The following is a 15,967-nucleotide window of genomic DNA, read 5'->3' as shown; positions in this document are numbered from 1 at the left end:
AGGGAAAGTACAACCGACTGATAGACCGACTGAAGAACGTGTATCCGGACAGCCGAAACTACGAAGGGAAGCCCAAGGAGCAGATGACTGCGAGACTTGAGACCTTGGTTCAGTACGTCAACACTAAGCTTGAGGAGATGCCAGCGCACCGGGACCGTACCAGCCAGTATGTCATTCAGATGGTGGCAGATAAGCTCCAGAGCATTGTGAAGACGCTTCGAGAGGAAAAGACTACCAAGCCTCGTTCAGATGGAGTGGAGCCTTAGTTCTTTCCATTTACCTTTCATGTTGTTGTACTGTCAGACTCTATGGAATCCCCAGTTGTTTCCGTTTTTCCTTTAAATAAGCCTGTTATTCCTGGAATCAGACTATGTCCCAATCCTATGTACCGTGACCTTTAAAATTTCAATAATTATGTGCTATTGTTCCATTTGCTCTCAACTGTTATTTTATGTTTTTATCATCATATCTACTTAATTTGGAAACTTGACCCCATATGTAAATGAGAATGCCATGCGATACCCTCGAATCATTTTATCATTCATATCTGTTTTGACACAACTCTTATTTCAGGATCATGCCTCCCAAAAAGAAGAACCCAACAACCACCTCCACCACAAACCCAAATATTCTTCGACTACTGGAAACCTTGTAACAGCAAACCAATGCTATAGCTCAATAACAACTAACTCTTCAACAACGAATTGAAAACCAAGATAACCGTGAGCCACACCAACCACCTGAACCACCAGTACCACCTAGACAAATTGTCACCTTCAAGGCTTTTCAGAATGTGAATCCACCTGCATTTCATGATACCACTGATCCAGTGATAGCTAACACATGGATCAAGGAGATGGAAAGGGCTTTTGAGTTGGTACAGTTAGGAGACGATCAGAAGACGCCATATGCTACTTACTTCTTGAAGGGAGAAGTCATCTATTGGTGGGAATCAGTAAAGGCTATGGAAGTCACTCAGCAGGTTTCTTGGGAGAGATTTAAGAAGTTATTTTTGGACAAGTATTACCCTAAGTACATGCAGAATCAGATGGAGCTAAAATTTCTTGAGTTGAAGCAAGGGAATATGACTGTATTGGAGTACGAGAAGAAGTTCACTGAGTTGTCAAGGTTTGTGACAAAGTATACCAGCACTGAGGAGGAAAAAGCAAAGAAATTTCAGCAAGGATTGGAGCCTTGGATCAGAGATAGGGTGGCTATGTTTGAGCTTGAAACTTATGCGGGAGTAGTACAGAAAGCTGCTCTGATTGAGAATAATGGGATGCAGTCAAGGAAAGAGAGGGATAACAAGAAGAGGAAGGTTCCATTTTATAGAGAAAAGTCTGAAGCTGGAAGTTCGCAAGATCGGAATATAAAGTGGATTGGTTTCCAGAAGGGCGGAAATTTTCAAAAGAAGGGAAATTTGGGCAAAAGGCAAGAATCAAAAGGGAACAACCAGGCAAGCCAAGGGCAAGTTGGAGAAAACAGGTTCCAGAGACCGGAATGCAAGCACTGTGGAAGAAGGCACCCCGGAGTATGCAATAAGCTGAGCATGACCTGTTATAGGTGCAATCAGAAGGGACATTTGGCGAATGAGTGTAAGATGCCGAAGCCAGGAGTTACGTGCTACAAGTGTGGGAAGACTGGACACATGGCTAGGGAGTGTAAGGCAACCGGACCAGTCAAAGCTCTGATGAACGTGGCAAGTACCAGTGCAAGCGTGCCAACTGAGGTATTGGCATTACCTCCACCACCTTCACCAACCCCGCAAGCAACAACAAGGACATTTGATTTGAAGATGAAGGATGCTGTTCAGAATTCTGAGGTGATAGCAGGTACACTTTTACTTAATAATGTCAAAGCTAAAGTATTGATTGATTCGGGAGAACAAGATCTTTCATATCAGAATCTTTTGTTGATAAGCTCCAATGTGATAAAATGGTTATGAGTGAGGTAGTAAATGTGGTAATTGCGAACCAAGAGAAGATTCGTGTGAATCAATTTTGTCCAAAGTGTGAGATTGATATTTCGGGGTATAAGTTCTCAGTCGACTTGATACTCTTCAAGTTGGGAGAGTTTGATATAATTTTAGGAATGGATTGGTTAGGAGAGAATAGCGCTCAGATAAATTGTAAGACCAAGAGAGTGTATTTAAAGACGAAGAGTGGAGAGAAGGTAGTATTTAAGGGGCAGAGGCAAGAGCAACTATTTCTTACAATTGTTCAGGCTAAGAAGTTACTTAGAAAAGGTTGTGAGTTATTCCTAGCTTATGTAGTGGATTCAGAGAGAGGCAGCCTCAGAATGGAAGATATTCCTGTAGTTAGCGAGTTCCCCGATGTGTTTCCCGACGAACTACCAGGCTTACCACCAGATCGACAAATTGAGTTCGAGATCAACCTTGCTCCAGGCACGGAACCAGTTTCAAAGGCCCCATATAGGATGGCACCAGCAGAAATGAAAGAGTTGGCGAGCCAGCTACAAGAATTATTAGATAAAGGAGTGATACGACCAAGTACGTCGCCATGGGGAGCACCTATTCTGTTTGTAAGGCAGAAAGATGGGAGTATGTGTCTATGCATAGATTACCGGGAGTTGAATAAGGTGACGATCAAGAACCGCTACCCGCTACCAAGGATAGATGACCTTTTTGATCAGTTGAAGGGAGCAAAATGCTTTTCGAAGATTGATTTGAGATCGGGATACCATCAATTAAAGATCAAAGAAGAAGATATTCCTAAGACCGCATTCAGGACCAGATATGGGCATTATGAATTCCTAGTAATGCCGTTTGGATTGACCAACGCTCCGGCCGCATTTATGGATCTGATGAATCGGGTATTTAAGAAGTATTTGGACAAATTTGTCGTGGTATTCATTGATGACATCCTTATTTATTCTAAGTCAGAAGAAGAACATAAGCAGCACCTCTGGATAGCATTGGAGATACTCCGACAAGAGAAGTTGTATGCCAAGTTTACCAAATATGAGTTTTGGTTAAAGAAAGTTCAATTTTTGGGGCATGTTATTGGAAATGAGGGAGTTAAAGTGGATCCGGCAAAGATAGAGGCAGTTATGAGTTGGGAGAGGCCAAAGACTCCTACGGAAGTGCGAAGTTTTCTAGGATTGGTCGGATACTATAGAAGATTCGTCAAGGATTTCTCGAAGATCGCCACGCCATTGACCAAGTTAACCAGAAAGAATCAAAAGTTTGAATGGAGTGCAGAATGTGAAGATAGCTTTCAAGAGTTAAAGCAGAAGTTGGTAACAGCTCCGTTGTTGGTACTTCCAGATGATCAAGGGAATTTTGTAATATTCAGCGACGCTTCACATAAGGGTTTGGGTTGTGTGTTGATGCAACACAGTAAAGTGATCGCATATGCGTCAAGACAGTTGAAGCTGCATGAGTTAAAGTACCCAACGCATGACTTGGAACTAGCCGCCATAGTGTTCGCACTCAAGATTTGGAGACACTACCTCTATGGAGAGAAGTGTGAAATCTACACGGATCACAAGAGTTTAAAGTACATTTTTACTCAAAAAGAGCTCAACATGAGGCAGAGGAGATGGCTGGAATTGATCAAGGACTATGACTGCTCGATAAATTACCATCCTGGAAAGGCGAACGTAGTGGCCGATGCTCTGAGTAGGAAGGAGAGATTGAATATGATGATAACATCAAAAGAGTTATCTGAAGAATCGAAAAATTGGAATTGGAACTTTGTGCTTATGGAAAAGTCGAGGAAGTTTGTCGTGCAATGACCTTTCAGCCAACACTAGTGGAAAAGATAAGGAAGTGTCAAGAGGAAGTAATGGAAAAAGAGAAGAATCAGTTATTTGGAGAGGAGATTAATACTCAAAGGGATGAGCAAGGGATACTAAGGTTTTCATCCAGAATATGGATTCCCCATGTACCTGAATTAAAGAATGAGATCCTCCATGAAGCCCACAATTCGAAATTTTCAATCCACCCGGGAAGCACCAAGATGTATCGAGACTTAAAGAAGAACTTTTGGTGGCCAAATATGAAGCGAGACGTGGCAGAATGGGTTGCGAAGTGCTATACTTGTCAGAAAGTAAAGGCAGAACATCAACGACCAAGCGGATTAATTCAGCCCCTGAAGATTCCAGAATGGAAATGGGAAAATATCGCTATGGACTTTATAGTGGGACTACCGCGAACGAAATCCGGGCATGACGCAATATGGGTTATAATTGATCGTCTTACGAAGTCGGTGCATTTCCTTCCAATAAATGAAAAGTCGTCACTGGACAAGTTGGTTCATCTGTATGTGCGCGAAATCGTACTAAGGCATGGAGTACCCGTATCAATAGTTTCAGACAGAGATCCCCGATTTAACTCGAGATTCTGGAAGCAATTTCAGGAATGTCTTGGCACAAAGTTGAATATGAGCACGGCGTACCACCCGCAGACTGATGGCCAGAGTGAAAGGACAATTCAAACGATTGAAGACATGTTGCGCAGTTGTGCAATCGATTTTGAAGGAAGTTGGGATGACCATTTGCCATTGATTGAATTCTCTTACAACAACATCTATCATTCCAGTATCGGCATGCCACCATACGAAGCTTTGTACGGGCGAAAATGTAGATCACCAACAAGTTGGGATGAAGTGGGAGAAGGAAGAATTCTCGGCTCGGAATTGGTACAACAGTTGCATGACTCGGTCAAGTTAATTCAGAAAAGGTTGCTTGCTGCTCAAGATAGACAGAGGAAGTATGCAGATCCAGCGCGTAAGGACGTTCAATTCCAAATTGGCGAAGCTGTGTTGCTGAAGGTGTCACCTAGAAAAGGGTTGATGATATTTGGCAAGAAAGGGAAGTTAGCACCTAGATACATAGGTCCTTTTGAGATTTTGAGTCAAGTGGGAAAGGTGGCCTATGAGTTGGCCTTACCACCTCAGTATCAGCATGTGCATAATGTATTCCATGTGTCGTTGCTTAAGAAGTACAATCCTGACACTAGCCATGTGATAGAATATGAACCTGTAGAAATTCAGGCAGACCTGTCATTTATGGAGCAACCGGTTAAAATACTCGACTGGCAAGTAAAGAGTCTTAGGAATAAGTCAGTAAAGTTAGTAAAAGTGCTTTGGAGGAACCCTAAGGTCGAAGAATCGACTTGGGAGTTAGAGTCCGATATGCGTTCCTGGCATCCTCATCTTTTCTCTTAGATTCTGGGGACAGAATCCCTTAAGGGGGAGAGGATGTTATGACCGGCATTTTATGTAATATTATTTGTGGATTTGGTATAATATTAAAGCCGAATGAAAATATATTCAATGATTGTACGTTTGTGTGAGTGCAAATTTCTGCATTATAAATTTGCTTTGTGTAGTATATGATTTTTCAAAGCAAGAGTTTATTTAATTTCTTTATTTTTGATTTATAAGAAATATTCTAAGCTTTGGAAAAATTTTCTTTTAAAAGGTATTTTGTTCACAAATTTTGAAAATGATTTTATAAAGTCTCTAAAAATCCAAGTTATTTTATGGTATAAATTTTATAATTTTTGAACTTGTATTTTATTTTATAAAAATAAATCTTTATAAATTTTATTTGTTATAATTAGCAAATTACATGGCTACCCTTGCATGTAAATACTCTTCCAATTCAACTAAGGGGCAAGGAAGACATTTCCAACCCCACTCACTTTCATTCTACTAACCAAATTACCACTTTACCCTTGCATGCAAATCTACCTAACTATATTGGAAGGTTACTCTTGTAAAATCTCAAATCCACTCACTTTTGGCCAAATAAAAACCAAACTAACATGATTATTACTCCACATTCACCCCACCATTTCCACACTCCTCCTTTCCTCCCCCTCCTCTCGGCTCTCCCCTCTCCTCTCGGCTTTTTGGCCGAAGCCATACCCCCCTCCCTTTTCTTCATTCTTCATTCAAGCTCCCACTTTGCAATCAAGTAAATGTTACTTCCTATATCTTGATCATACATAATTCAAAGAGTGATGAGTGAAAAGTTTAAGTTTAAAGGTTGCATGTAAAGGTTTTAGTGAAACTCAAAATACAACCTTGATTCTTGTGAGTTTAGGGTTGTTTTTGAGAGGACTACAAGCAATGGAGAAGTGCCAAATCTTGAGAGGGAAACTCTTGATGATTAAATGGCCATTCCCATCCATTTCATTCGGCCATGACCATATGGGAGCCGAATGAATGGTCCTTAAGACTATTCTTGTTGCTTAAATCAATTTTTGCATGTTTATGTGATAATGACTTGAATTTTGTGGTGAAAATTTGATAAAACTCTTTGCATGCTAAGTGATCATCTAGGTATATCTTATGCTAGGCTTGCATGTCAATTTTATGATAGAACATATGTAGAAAATGTGTTGTTTTGGTTTGAAAAACCCGAAGGCATGCATGCATGTGGATTTCTCTTAGAATGTTGTAAGATTTTGATCATTTGGAAAGATTTTGTTAGTGAGCCTTAATTTCAGTAGGAATAATGTGTTAATATTGATTTATGCTTCTTGTTGCATGGTAATAATTCGTGGTTATCTTTTATAAAAATATATATCTTGTTGTTTCAAAAGCATGAAGATTTGTGATTTGTGAAGTGTAGTCTCTTTTGTTTTGCCATAATTGTGCCTTAGGTAAGGATGATCTCACCAAGGTTATTTTGAGAATAAGGAAGTTAGTTCAGTAGAATACCATGTATAAGTCTTGGTTTAAGTATTGAGTCGTTGTTAGTTGAGTTTGTCAAGTCAAAACCTTGGAAAAAGAGAGTTATAGTTTCTGCAGAAAAATCAGTATAGCACCCTGAGGTTTAGCGTGAGTTTTGACCATGTCATTGGTGTGCACTTTGAGGCCCAAGCTACCAGAAATTAGTATTGGGAGTATATAAAAGGTTTTAGGAGTTGGTTGGAGGTTTGCATGTCATTTGGTAAGGTGCACAAGTAGAATAACAAAATCTGTCCAGCAGGGGACAGTTTTGTTGCAACTTAGAAATAAGGAGATTTGACCATGTCATGGGTAGGCCCTCATTAGGCCCAATTGGGCCTTAGTTAGAGGGAGTGTCATAGAAGTTTTTCCAACCATATTTCATAGGATATGATTTAGAACCATGTGTCACAAGTTAATTCAAGTCAGGGTATTTTCTGCCCAGAAAAATAGGGGAACCTTGGACTTTTAGCTTAGGCCCAAGAAGGCCCAAGCCAGGCCCTTGAGCCACATCAAGTTTGTGAGATGCCCTTAGGTCAGGAGAGTCTTGTGTAAAAGTTTTGAAGGAAAACTTGTAGTTTAAGAGTGTCTAATGTACTCAAGAACCCATAGTTGTCATTCTGAAATTTGCACCAGTGTGCACTTTCACTTATCACATAGTTTTAGAACACTTAGAAGTGATTATTAGGTCGACCACCATAGTTGTAAGATAGTATAAGGTCAGTAGAGCAAAAGGCACAAGTGAGGGTCAATAGGTTTGGGATAATTTAGGAAAGGCACATCGAGTTAGGAAGCCAAAATTTGAAGATCTTGTCTAGTTTAGCAACCAAGTGACTTAAGTTGTGAGTCGAGATCATCCAAGCCTAGTGTTGCATTATGGTATTATTTGGTATTAATATACGATATGTGATTATGTGGCTACGTGTGTACATTTGAAATATAAAGGTGGATATAAATTAAGTGCATATAGGCCTAAGTGCCATCCGTGTTTAATTTCGGGTTGTAAATAGGTTGAGATGGTAAGAATATATTATAATAAGGATTATTATTATTTATGTAGGATCTCGAGACGAGGGAAAACTTGCCATAAAAGTCGATTGAAGCCCCAGTTGCTCCTACCAGTCAGACCAGACCAGCCTATCTCAAGGCATGTGATTCAACTTGACCTTCATATTTACTATAAACAGTTCATATTTATCGATGCAATTATCCTGAGTCATTTTGATATGTTTAAATCAAGCGTATCTCTCGCTTATCTTTGAATTATATAGAGATGCCATGAACCCTCAAGTATGTATTGCAAGTAGTTCAAAAGTCTTTTGATGATAGTTAAATGCCATGATAAAATAAAGAGTTGTTATAATACTTGATTGATCCTCTTGATTAACATGATGATGATTCCTAAGTATTGATATCTCATCCTGATGCTTGAACCACTATAGAACCTTACCTTGAACTTTGATAGTCAGAAACTTAGCAACATGATTCCTCATTGATTGATACCCTCTTTCCTATCCTAAAGCTTGACAATTCTGATATATACATTCATCCTGAGCTAGAGATCATTACCTTAACACCCATAATATTCGTGAAGCTTATCTTCTTAATGATCCAACACCTGTACCTTGACGAGAAACCATTGCTTTAAGCCCAGTTTGGCATTACCCCTTCATATTATCCATTAGTCTCACCATATTTTCCTGTCCAAGTTCTGACATATGAAAACCTTTTGGTTACCCTAATAGAGTAAAGTTTTGTGAATCATGGCCCTGAGATTTAGTACCATATTTTCCGTGTTTCGAGTTGATCTATATTCCCTTAATAAAAATGTGTACTGTTAAAAGAGATTTTGTTACAATTCGGCATCAGCTTTTGAAATAAATAAAATATGGGTTTTCAGTCCCAAAGGGGGATAAATATTTTCTTGAATAGTGGATCTGGACTGAAACGCGAGTCCTTTCCACACTTATATTAGGCTTAAAAGTTGCCTAGGGATTCCCGTTAATGTTTTAGAACCCAGCGAGGTTCGGGATTACTTCGCGGCTGATCACCGCCTGTAATCCGTAGCGTCATAAAATGATTTTTATTAAGACATGATTTTTAAAATTGTTTTGATACAAGCAAAATGATGCCATCTCACATAGTTTTATCTCTCGTTATCATTAGTTATGTCTCTCCATTGGCATTCTTAAAAGTATATCTCGATTTATGTTTTGTATTGTGTTGTTAGCACTTGTTGAGCATTTGGCTCACTTCTTGCTTTACCCTGATATTACAGCTAGCAGCTATGGTTAGATTCAAGCAGGCCACCCGTAAGACCTGTGATGCTGATGCTTATGTTTGAGCTCAGGTAGAATAAGTAATAATAGTTATGTGAGGACTCGGTATTTGTAATCAGATGTAATAGTTGGTAGTGTTGGGCTGTTCCAAACCCTAAACTGTAAGATCTTGGATTTGGTTGCATTATTTCTTTTAAAATATTGTAATAGCTATATTTATTTTGCTGTTAAAGTTGGGGGTGTGACAAATATTCTTGATAATGATAACACTTATAGTGTAAACCCTATGTCTGTGTTTATATACTACACAGTTACAAGATAATCACTTATTGATATGGAATATAATTTTGCTTCCTAAAATATATCAATCAGATATCTTTTCTTCCAAGTATTCCATTCTTTATAGAATTCCTTCTTCATGCATATCTCTTCTTACGTTTGTCTCAATCTTCTTTCCTTTCAATCAGCCACCTTCCTTATCTGAAAGTTTCCTTTAAGTTCTGATATTATCTCCTGATAAATATCTCCTAAACCTTAAGTACTGATCACTTAAGTTCTAACTTCAGTATAAGTGCTGATTTAGTTAAGTACTGATTTGTCCTGTTTAAGTAAGATCTGAAAACTAAACATAAATCATATTAGTCATGACATTATCAAATATATCTAACAATACTGCAATTACTTCATTCCTATTCTAAGTTCAGAATAGTTAAATGTTTTATATTTCGCTGCAATTACTCTTAATTATGCAAGTTCCTTTCATTATTGTTTCTATATTATCGATTGATCTCTTGAGCAAATACCTATTCTTCCGGGTTATTTGTGAACTCTGAATTGGGGTGTTTTGAAATCAAAATGATTTGACATCAAAATACTCTACGGGCTGGATGGTTATTGTGAGGGCCAGTGATGAGCTGGATCTTATGGGTCGGGGATGGACCGGACCCTTGGGCGATAGTGCATGGGTACCCAAATGGATCTATATAGTGAGATATAGATCTGCACTGTATCCTGGCTGATCAGCAGGATATAGGTGCGAACTAGTGTCTAGTCTAATTTATTGTTGATCGCCATTAATGACATTCTCTCTCGAAAGGTTTTATGATTCCAAAACCGGACGAAACCCTAATTCAAGAGATGAATCTGGGAATTGCTCATCACTTTTGATTTCTAATTAAGGGCTGGTAACGGCCAATGTTTATTCGCTCAACTACCTCAAATAAATAGAATTGTCAAAAAAATTTATTTAAAGATTTTGTCCGGAAATTTTCCGTTGATATTGATGTTTGGAATTCAATTATATACTTGCTGGGCATTTTTGGCTCACTCTTGCTCTGTAAATTCTTTTTTCTTTCAGAAACAAATGAGGATAAAAGTGAGTAGCTTTTAATAGACAACAGAAGTTAGAAAGATCTCCGCTGCAGGAGGTTGAAGAAGTTAGAAAAATGAGACAGGGGACTTAGTACAAAGGTATTTAAACTTGTATTTTAGTTGATGTGAAATATAGAAGGTTAGATTCTTGTTTCATACCATAACCTGTAAACGATCCGGATTTATGGGGTCACTTGTATATTATTTTAAATTATGTAAAGATTGTTTAGTGACACCAAATCTTGATCCCGGATTTGGGCTGTTACACGCTGGCATCGATCACACTTCAAAACAAAGTGATGCACATCCTTAAACAATGTAGGCCAGAAGAATCCCGCTTGAAGGATAGGAGCTTCTGTCTTCTCTCCACCATAATGGCCTCCATAAACAGTCGAATGAAAGTCTCGCAAGATCCCCCCCCCCCCCCCGTTTCGATGTACGGAATACATCTCCTGATAATTTGGTCAGCTCCTTGCCTAAACAGATATGGTTCATTCCACATGTACCACTTCACCTCATGAAGAAACTTCTTCCTTTGAGCTTACGACAAGTCTGGAGGCATGATATTACTTACAAGGTAGTTCATAATGTCTACAAACCACATTTCTTCTTCTTCTACCCCAAACAGATGCTCATCGGGAAAAGACTCATTTATTAATGTCTTATCCTGTGAAGATGCACTTGGGTCTTCCAAACGAGAGAGATGATCAGTGACTTATTTCTCAGTACCTTTTATGTCCTTGATCTCTAACTCAAATTCCTGAAGCAAAAGAACTCATCTAATCAATCTAGGTTTCGAGTCCTTTTTCGAGACGAGATAGTGAATTGCAGCGTGATCAGTGAAAACTACCACCTTCATCCCAAGCAAATAAGATTGAAACTTCTCAAAACCGTAGACAATGGCCAAAAGTTCTTTCTCAGTAGTAGTATAATTCAGTTGAGCACCATTGAGGGTCTTACTAGCATATTAGACCACATAAAATATGTTGATCTTTCTCTGCCCAAGAACTGCTCCAACTGCATAGTCACTTGCATCGCACATCATCTCAAAAGTTTCATTCCAATCAGGTGCAGTTATGATAGGTGCCGTGATCAAACTCTTCTTCAAGAACTCAAAAGCAGCTAGGCACTCGTCATCAAACTTGAACGGGATATCCTTCTCTAGAAGATTGCACAGGGGTTTCGAGATTTTAGAGAAGTCCTTGATGAACCGCCTATAGAAACCCGCATGACCAAGAAAGCTGCGAACTCCTTTAACGGAAATTGGTGGAAGAAGATTTTCAATGACCCCTACTTTGCCTTTGTCCACCTCAAGTCCTTTACCAGAGACATTGTGACCAAGAATAATGCCCGGTCGCACCATAAAGTGACATTTTTCCCAGTTGAGAACTAGATTGGTCTCAACACACCTTTTAAGAACTGTGCCAAGATTTTGCAAGCTCTCATCAAAAGAATCACCCAAACACAGAGAAATCGTCCATAAACAACTCCACATTCTGACCAATCATGTCAGAAAAGATAGCCATCACGCATCTCTGAAATATAGCAGGTGCTCCACACAACCCAAAAGAAACTCTTCTGAAGGCGAACGTACCAAATGGACAAGTGAAAGTAGTCTTTTATGATCTTCTGGGGCAATGCAAATCTGATTATAGCCCGAATAACCATCCAGATGACAGTAGTAATCGTGCCCAGCCAATCTGTCAAGCATTTGATCAATAAAAGGCAGAGGGAAGTGATCCTTTCTCGTGTATTTATTCAGCTTCCTGTAATCCATGCAAACTCTCCACCCCGTGACTGTCGGAGTAGGAATGAGCTCATTCTTCTCATTAGCTACAACCTGATACCTTCTTTCTTCGGCACCCACTGAACTAGACTCACCCAAAAACTGTCAAAAATGGGATAAATGATCCCTGCATCTAGCCACTTGAGAATTTCCTTCTTCACAACTTCTTTCATGATTGGATTAAGCCGTCTCTGTTGCTTAACAGTAGGCTTGCTACCTTCCTCTAGCAGAAATTTATGCATGTAATAAGAAGGGCTGATTCCCTTAATATTTGCTATAGTCTATCAAAATGCCGATTTCAACTCTCTCAGAATTCTTAAGAGTTTTTCTCATCACTACCTGAAAGGTCAGCCGCAATAATCATAGGCAAAATAGATACATCACCTAAAAAAGCATACCTTAAGTGTTCAGGCAATGGTTTAAGCTCAAGTATAGGAGCTTCCTCAATAGATGGCTTGAGGCACTTTGGAAATTTGTTCATCTCCTCCATTACAAGAGATTCAAAATGCATATCCATCTTCCACTTGCAGGGAGAAGTATTCAGATATTGTAACTGCTCATCACCTTCATCATCTTCACTAGCTGAATTCCCAACAAGGCCTTTTCTAAGGCATTAGACCTTAGCAATTGATCAAGTTCTGAAGTAACCACAGAATCGACCAACTTCACCTTTAAGCATTCCTCATTTTCTGTAGGGAATTTCATGGCGTTGAACACATTAAAAGTTACATCCTGATCCAGCACTCGCATGGTGAGCTCACCCTTTTGCACATCTATCAAGGTTCATCCAGTAGCCAAGAAAGGTCTTCCCAAGATTATGGGAATCTTCTTATCCTCCTCGAAATCAAGAATTAGAAAATCAGCAGGAAAGATGAGTTTATCCACCTTGACCAAGACATCCTCCACAATGCCTCGTGGATATGTAACAGAACGGTCAACCAACTATAAGGTCATATAAGTAGGCTTTGGATCAGGTAAGTCCAACTTCTTGAAGATTGAGAAGGACATCAGATTGATGCTAGCTCCCAAGTCACATAAGCATTTGTCAAATGACACTTTTCCAATTGTGCAAGGAAGAATGAAGCTTCCAGGATCTTTAAGCTTCGGAGGTAACTTCTGTTGCAGCACAACACTGCATTCCTCTGTAAGAGAAACGGTCTCTAAGTCACCAAGCTTCACTTTCCGAGAAAGTATACCTTTTATAAACTTCGCATAACTAGGCATCTGTTCAAGAGCTTCATCGAAAGGTATGTTGATATGAAGTTTCTTGAACACCTCCAGAAACTTCTTAAACTGCTTATCCAGCTTTTTCTTCTACATCCTCTTAGGAAAGGGAGGTGGAGGATAGATCTGCTTCTCCCCTGTATTACCCTCAGGAGGAATGTGTTCAACAGTAGTCTTCCTTGGTTCCACTTCAGCTTCCTTCTGCACTTCTTCTTCAGTCACAGCTTTTTCATCCGAAACTTGAGAGTGTTCGAAATTCGCAACCTTCCCAGACCTCAATGTAATTGCCTTTACCTGTTCCTTAGCTTCCCTCTTTCCTGGCACTTCAGTGTCACTAGGGAGTGTACAAGGTTGATGATTTAGCAAGGCATTGGCAATTTGTCCAATTAAATTTTCCAAGGCCTTGATAGATTCCGCTTGGCTCTTGCACATAAGCCTCAACTCCTCCAATTCAAATTTTTCATTAGACTGTTGCAGTTGGAGGTATTGTCTTGGTGCATATTACGGTTGCTGAAAACCAGGGGGTTGTATTGCTTTGCTGGATACTGATAATAAGGCTGTTGAACCACATTCTGAGAATTGCTCCAACTGAAGTTAGGATGATTATGGTTGTTAGGATGATAGGTGGTTGGAATAGGCTGTTGCGACCTCTGAAAGTTTCTCACGAACTGAGCCGATTCACTACAAATAGCACACTGCCCCGTCTCATGGGCACCAACACGAATCTCACATACACTAGTGATCTGATTAACACCATAATTAGCCAAAGAATCCACCTTCATCGTCAAAGCCTTAAGCTGAGTAGCTATAGCAGTAGCTGTATCTAACTCAAGAATTCCTGCTACCTTACCCTGAGATAGTCTCTGAGTAGGATTTTGGTATTCTTTAGCAGCCATTAGTTCAATCAATTCAAAGCCTTCGGATTTGCTTCTCGTTCTCCCATTGCAATAAGTTCTTCTTCTTCCTTCACAACTAAGATTTCTTCTTCAACTTTGTCCTCGACTACAACTTCTTCCTCAACTTAATCCAGTGTTCTCTTATGAGACCGAGAACGCGTATGCATACACTGTAATATTCCATATTTCCAGATATTATTATTATAATTATTTGGAATGGTTTATGTGATTTTATGTGAATTTTGGTGAATTATTTGGTAATTGGAGTTGATGTTTTGGATGTTTATATGTGATATTATTCGAGTATTCTAATTTTTATATGTGCAGAATAAATTATAGATAATTGTGATATTTTTCTGGTAATTTTTGGAATGTTATACGATTTTATAATGATTTATGAATTATTAATTATTTTCTGAAAAATTACAAAACTGTTTTATAAAGCCGGGAATCGTCCAACCTCAACCGGTTTTACGTTTTTACAACCCGAAACTCTATCAAAAACTCCTTCCTAACCTAATCTGGTAATTCCGGACATTTTCCGTGTTTTGACTTTTTCGATCCGGATTACGGTTTGACCCGTGCGCGGCCCGACGCAAGATTTTCGGTACGATAACCATTTTAATAAATCAACAAAACCCGTATTCTCGAGAGACGGGATATTTTTACATTATTTTCGTATATGGCGTTTTATGAAACGCTTGGTTTTGATAATTATCCAAATCTGGTATTAAATTGTATCGTTTTTATAGTTACTTAGCGGCTAAGTAATCTATTTTTTGATCGTTTTGTAGTTACTTAGCGGCTAAGCAACTAATTTATCGATCCAAAATGATCCAGAACGAACCAATATTCCGTAAATATAAATAGCCTATTTCTTATTTCATTTATTTCGTTTATTCATTTGCAACCAGCAAAAATACAGTAAATACAGAGAAAAACCCTAGAAACCGATACGTTCCTGAAAATCAAACGCACGAACGAGGACGTTACCGAACTCCGATTTAAGTGTGTAATATATCAAAACGAAGATCTCAAAAACCTCTACCTTAATCCACCATCTGTTTTTGCCCAGAAATCAAGGTATTTTTCTGATTTAATTATTTAAATTTGAATTAATTATGAATTAAATTATGAATTTTTGTTCTTGATCTTTTTGATATGATTTGATGGCATAATCGTGTAGATCTTTTCTTCTTGGTCAATTTGGTATATTATATGTTAAAAATCGAGTTCAATAATATATAGAAAAGTTGATTTGATATTTGAATTTGAATGTTCTTCGTTTTCTTGAATGATTTGACCGGAAAATTCATGTTTTGGCCGTATTTTTAATCCGTTAAGTCTGGGCATAGCTGGAGACTGTAGAGATATAGATCGTCTCAACAGCAATCATACCCTGTAAAAATTTCATCTCTTGGATGTCGCTTGAAGGCTGTCGGAAAATCCGACATCGCCGGCGACGTGAACTTCCAGTCGGTTTTCCGGCCGACTGGGGTATCGTTTACAGTGTGCGAAGTTACGATGAGGTTCCTGGCAACGTAACGAACAAACCCCGTGATTTTTACACGTTTCTGGGCATTTTCCGGCCGCCGGAAAAGCTCCATGGCGGCGGCCCTGGAGTCCGGCCAGCGGGAAGGTCGGGGAAGACGACCAGGGGTGTCAAATTACAGTTTGGCCCCTGAAAGTCTCCCTTATTTGCAAGATTCG

The sequence above is a fragment of the Apium graveolens genome, chromosome 8 (assembly GCF_009905375.1).
Source record: "Apium graveolens cultivar Ventura chromosome 8, ASM990537v1, whole genome shotgun sequence".
NCBI classification, from domain to species: Eukaryota; Viridiplantae; Streptophyta; class Magnoliopsida; order Apiales; family Apiaceae; genus Apium; species Apium graveolens.
The sequence above is the reverse complement of the archived record's forward strand: the minus strand, read 5'-3'. Positions refer to the sequence as shown.